The following is a 7,041-nucleotide window of genomic DNA, read 5'->3' as shown; positions in this document are numbered from 1 at the left end:
CCCAAAACTGGGAGAATGGAAAAGAAATTTGGTCACCATACAAAGGTTTACAACACATGTTTGTCAAAATGTGTTTCTCTAGGTATTGGCGCTCGAGTAATGTTGAACAAAAACATTGATGTCTCTGATGGTCTTGTTAATGGAGCATTTGGTACAGTTGTTGGCATATCAAGTAAATCTGATGATGATGATGATGATAATTTCCCCTTTGCTATACATGTGCCATTTGATGATGCAAAGATTGGTAAAAATCAAAGATCACAGGCACGTCAAACGTTATCTCAAAATTTTACTGTAATTGAAGCACAAGATGATGAAGTAACAAATGCTGGTGGAATTAGACGTCAGTTTCCTCTTAGACTGGCATGGGCATGTACAATTCACAAAGTACAAGGCCTTACAGTGGATAAAGCTGTAGTTTCACTTGAGAAAATATTTACAGCAGGACAAGCCTATGTTCCACTGAATCGAGTAAGAAGCCTCAGCGGATTAATTATTAAGGATTTCAGAGAGTCAGCCATATTTTGCAACAACAAAATTGACGCTGCTATGAAAACTACGCCAAAATTTGTTTTGGAGATGGACAATTTCAGAAAACCTACCACTAAATTCACTATAGCGCTTCATAACATCCAGAGTCTCAAAGCTCATTTTCTGGATCTTCAGGTGAATCAAAAACTGCTGACTGCTGACTGTATTTGTTTAACAGAAACATGGTTAAGTTTGGACGACATACAAAATCCACCACAATTGCCAGGCTTTTTGTTTAAGCACAATCCAAGATTTAATTGCTATGATGGCAGCAAACCACTTTTTGCTAAATTAAAAGAACAGAGAAGTGGTGGAGTTGGAATATTTTATTCTGAAACAAGTTGGGCTAATGTCATCATTCCACAAACCTGTAATTTAGAATGTATATATCTTGCTGTCCCACATATCAGTTTGACTGCTGTGCTTTTGTACATACCTAAGTCTTATACTGCAGACCTTTTTCAACAGCAGCTCCTGAAAGTGCTCTCAGACCTGGAGAAGTATCCAGGGCAAAAGGTTGTCATGGGGGACTTCAATGAAGATATTTTTGTATCAGCTTCCATTGCCAGATTGATAGAATACCATGGATACATTCAGTGTGTACAAAAGGCCACAACAGAAAGAGGTATGCTAATTGACCATGTGTATATCACAGAAAAAGAAAATGTTGGTGTTGATGTAGTGCCCGCTTACTATAGTTTTCATGATGCAATTCTTATTTCATTCAATTAAATTTGTTTAAATGTACATCATTTTAAAAGAATGACGTGTACAATTATTATATTTTGTGTATGTCCGTCCACTAAGTTGCGGGAAGGGGGAGACAGGGGGATAACTTATGCACGGCTCCCTGTGGGAAGCCAGTAGTCTCAGCATAGGTAACATGGGAGCAGGCATGTGTAGAGAACTTTTGGGGGTAGGTGCTTGGTCCTGCTGGGGGGCGGGGGTTCTTTTGTTTCCAACTTTGTTTTAAAACACAAGTGTTATGTTGGGTTATAATGTGACAGATGAAACAAGTCTTACCCTTATTTATTTATTGATTCTATTTATTCAATCACCACATACAGTACAGTAAATTAATAAGAAATTAAAGAAAGAAATTTATTCGAAACCTCACATAAACTACACTGATTTACCATATTAAATAATTATATATAATTTGTGTTCATCTATACATTTTAATATTTTAGGACACTTTTTTTTAACCTATGCTGAGCTTGCTGGCGGTAGATCTATTTATTTATTTATTAATTTGTTTGTTTGTTTATTCATTCACCTTTATTTGCCTTACTCTTGTCTTTATGAGAGCACAAAAGAAACAGTCTTGCCTACATGAATTCATTCATTTATTGATTTTCTAAGCCTCTTATCTCAGCTTAGGTCGCAGGGGTGGGGAAACATTGGGTGAAAGGTGGGGAAACACCTGCACAGGTTCCCAGTCCATCGCAGACCTACATGAATAACAAATCAGCTAACTAAATTGATTAAATGACATTTATTAACTAAGGAATGAACTGCATTACTTAGTAATTAAATTCTGTACGTTTCAACATTTTAACAAACTTTTATATGATAACTTATGTGTGTTGAAGGTGCTATCTATGGGGCTATGTATTTATCCATCTATATATTGTTTATTAATTTATGCCTTCTTTCATGACATGTACAATCAGTTACATAATTTTGTATTAATCTGCCTATCATTTAACACTTTGCCACCACCACATGGATACCTACAGTATGGATACAACTTAGCGCTGCTAGACTTACCAGTCAAAGCACACAGGATTCCTTGGTAATATTTCTGAACTACCAATCCTACAGGCACCATCCTTGGGCCTCAAGACCCTCAACGTACCTGGATGTTCTCAGCTCAACACAACCTGACGTGACAGCACCATTCAAGGGCCCAGGAGAACTTTGCTCATCTCATCACTGAAAACTCAACAGCACAAACATGTGGCCCCTACTTCAGCATTGCCAGTTCTGCCTGTGATCACTTCAGGCCTGGAGATGTTCTAAAGCATATACTAAACACTGTCTGATGCTTGCCTGGAGGTCCCTGCTTGGTTTTAGTCATTTTTACCAGCACAACCTGCTTGGCCTGTGACACTACATTACCTGACCTGCAAGTGCCACCTGAGAACTTCGAGATTGCCAGCTCACCACACCCAAACCTGCTGGTACAGTCCTTGGACTTAGATGTCCCTGCCTTCTTGCTGCCCAATGCCTGACCTGCAAAAGCCCCTGATTGTCCACTGCCTGTTTCTTGACCTGCAGTCATCTGAAAGCCACTGGTGGTTCCTAAACACTTTTGCCAACATTACTCTGATGGTCCCTGCATGATTACAACCACAAATGGAATCACCCTTCAACCTGGAAACCCCAGCCTCTATGCAAACCATCCCACACCTACCACAGCTGTGCCCTGAGGATCTTTATTAACTGTTGCTAGCGCCTACACCACCCATGTGTGTCCCCCAGTCCTGCCACAGGTTGTTTTGGAAGGACTTTTCCCCATCTCTGCCTACAGACAACAACTGTTACGTGACTCTGCTCTACAACCCGTAGAACCTTAGTTGACCCTACTGTCCTCTTCAGTAGTACAGACATATTTGGTCCTTAAGAAGCAAATTCCATCCTCTTTCCATTTTGACTCAACTTGTCAGGCAAGTTCTTTTTTTCCCCAAGGTAGATTGAGATGTTCTCATAATACTGTTCACATTTTTTTGCTAATTTACTCATACTGTTGTCATGGTTTTATTATTTTACCCTGAATTTCATTGCTGGTTTGACCATCATTTTCAAAATCACCTTACAGTGTATCATTGTGTGAGATGGTTTTTCTGTGTGTCTGCCCTGAGATGTACTGGTGAATTCTCCAGGATGTTTCCTTACCCTTCACCCAATGAGCAGTGGGATAAGCTCCGGCATCCCCTGTGACCCAAATTAGGTTAAGCAGCATAGACAATGAATGAATGAATGAATGAATGAATGAATCATTGCATTTATTGGAACCATGTTTAATTGTAAGTTTTTTCAGCACCTCAATTTTAAAAGATTCACTATTGGAAATGCTATTAATGTTCAGTTGTATTTATTGTCATTGCTGTGATAATAAATAAATGCAGTCTTTATTTTTCATCATTGTTTTTGTGGTTATTATCAAGCAATAGGTGTACTCACTGTTTATTAATAATTTTTAGCAAAAGTTAAGATTATATTGTGTTTTTGCAACATGCCTGTAGGTACCAAAATATGGCATTTACTCATTTTGATTCATTTAGCCAGATATGGCTCATACGAAAAAGTACCAGTGATGTAACCTAATTATTATAACATATGCAAACAAGCTTCAACAGCTAGCCAGCTACTGAAAGCTTTCGGCAAGGTAATTAACATTTCCTTGTTTGGACACATCACCTATGTCAGACAAACTTTGTAATACTGAAGCTCAAGGAACAAAACTTAAGGAAATGAGAGACCACAGGGAATATTTATCATGAATATGAACATACTCTTATAACCAGCTAACTGATTGTGTAAAGTATTCAAAATCAGTGTCATGCATTGGTTTATTAAACTTAGCAAAACCCAGTCTGGTGACAAGTATAAAATAAGTACATGAGTCACATAATACATTACAAGAGCACCTTTTGACATGCTTTGTTTGGATATTTCTCCTCCAGATATACATAAAAAAGCTTAATTAATATTACCCAACTGTAAGACTTCTCTCCTCAGACTAACTGGGAATTCTACTGTTGATGGTAAGGTCCAGGATTTCAACCACTTTTTGTCACAAAATTGTGGTGGCACCAAGCTTATTAATACATTCTCACACACCTACTCTCACACTAACAACTATGGACAAGGTAGTATGCCTAATTGCGTTATCTGAATGACTTTGGATCATGAAAGAAAACCACAGTATCCATAGGAAAGCCACATGAACACAGCAAAAACATGCAAGATCAACACAAAGACACCTGACACAGAAGTCAGTTGCCTAGATACTTAGGACTGTCCTTTGAGAGCGGCAAAATCCACCTAGGGCTTCTCTGGCCTGCCATACACAATAGAAACAATGATACTAAGATGACGGAAAAATAAAATGGCCTCCATATAGAGCTCATTTCTCAGCGAAGATTCTTCACTGTGATGACGCACAAGATGTTTGGCAGAAATATCTGCTTTCTTCCTGAAATAATAGGCATTTCAATACATTCTTTTGTATTTTTCTGGTCTAGTGCCCCCATGTAACTAAATTTCATAAAACTTGGTATGTGCCCAAGATTATCAATGTCTATCAAGTGTACCAAGTTAGGCATCAATCCAACCAAGCATTGCTGTAATATGCTCACTTGCTGTTTTGAAGTCTTTGCCATTGAAATTCATTGGACAACAAAGACTATATCTTTAGACCTAGCAGAAATCTTATGGCACCATGTAGACAAACAATCAGAACCACACTGGAACAAGACACCAGTCCATGACAGCGTAGGCAAACTGAACCTCACTCTTAGGGCATTCCCATTGGCTGCCATAGAAAACCTGGGGAAGAAAGAATAATATCAGGATGGCTATAGAACAAAATGGAAAACACAGAGGGTTCATAATTTTTCAAATAGGGTCCTTTACTGTAATAACTCACCAGAAATTTCCATGAAATATCTGCTTTTCTCTGAAGTAATTGGTATTTTGCTAGATTTTTACTTTTTTCCTGATATAGCACCCCCACATGGTCAAATTTCATGAAACTCGGTGGGAACTTAGCCATCCCCCTGTCAATGAAGTGGACCAAGTTTGGGATCAATCCATGCAAGTATTGCTGAGAGAAACTCACTTCCTCATTTTAGAAGCTTCGCCATTAATGTTCAATGGACAACAACGGCCATATCATTTGTCCTAGCAAAATTCTTTATACAAATTTTGGTCAGGCTGCTCCGGAGATAATGTGTACCAAATCTGGAGGTGGTCGGATCAACGGTCTAGGACTAGTTCGCAAAAGTAGGTTTTTGGAAAAATTCACAGTGGCGGACAATCCAATGTGGCAAATTTTCAAGAAATGGATCCGTTCTCTTCAGCATGACCAAGGGAATAAGATGACACAAAGCTCACCACTCTAGGTCAAAAAGTTCAAAAGTTATAAGCAAAAAATATTGTGGAGTTTGGCCTGTTGGTGGCGCTAGAGCCAATGATGGAATGACACCAAATTTGGTGACTGGATACCTTTTACTGCCCTCTATGAGGGTGCTAAATTTCATCACGATCTATGAAGGGCTTCTATGCTCTGCCATTGAAAATGACTTATTCCAAGATGGCCGACAAAGAAAATGGCTGACGGCTAAGGGTCATAGTATTCCGGTTAGGGCTTGATACTGTGATGATGCACAAGAAGTTTGGCTCAAATATCTGCTTTTGTCTTGGAGTTATGGGTATTTGAATGCAATTTTTCATGTTTGTGTGCTATAGCGCCACCAAGAGGCCAAATGTCATGAAACTTGGTGGGGCCCCAGTACGTATCATGTCAATGAAGTGCACCAAGTTTGGCATCAATCCATCCAAGCATTGCTGAGATATGATCACTTCCTGTTTTAGAGGCCACGCCATCAAATTTCATTGGACGACAGCGACCGCACCCTTTGGCCTAGCAAAATTCTTTATGCAAATTGTGATCAGGATGGTCTGGAGATGATGTGTACCAAATTTGGTGGTGATTGGATCAACGGTCTAGGACTAGTTCGCAAAAGTAGGTTTTTGGAAAAATTACAAAATGGCGGAAAATCTAGTCAGGCGGAAGTTGACGCCGATGGGTGCATTCGACTCGGCATGACCCAAGGATTCAGGGGGGAAAAAGATCATGACTTTAGGTTAAGCGGTTCAAAAGTTATGAGCAAATATGTGAAAAAAAATACCTTGATTTTTGGCCTGTTGGTGGCGCAACAGGGATGGATGGAGAGAGCCAAATTTGGTGCCTGGATACCTTTCACTGTCCCCTATCAATGTGCCAAATTTCACAAATTTTTACCATACGGTTCTAGGGGCTGCCATAGACTCGCATGTGACGAAGTATAATAATAATAATAAATATAGCTGCAAGCAGCAATGGCGGGGCCAAGCAGCTGAGCGCCAGCACGTAGAGGACCCAGGCCAAGTCTGGAAGCTGTACACATTAGGTTGCCTGGAAGTCGGGGAAGAGCGCTGGCATCCCTGGGGCCTTGAGGTTAACTCCAGGTACCGAGTCTCACTGGGGGAAGCTTCCCTGTGGCCTGGAGCTCAGCCAGGGCCTGGAGTATTCCGTTTACTGTGATGATGCACAAGTAGTTTGGCTCAAATATCTGCTTTTGTCTAGGAGTTATGGGGATTCCAATACAATGTTTTATGTTTGTGTGCTATAGCGCCACCATCAGGCCAAATGTCATGAAATTTGGTGGGGCCCCAGTATTCTTCATGGCAATGAATTGCACCAAGTTTGGGATCAATCCATGCAAGCATTGCTGAGATATG

This window comes from Chanos chanos, chromosome 2 (assembly GCF_902362185.1).
Source record: "Chanos chanos chromosome 2, fChaCha1.1, whole genome shotgun sequence".
NCBI lineage: Eukaryota > Metazoa > Chordata > Actinopteri > Gonorynchiformes > Chanidae > Chanos > Chanos chanos.
Note: the sequence above shows the minus strand (reverse complement) of the source record.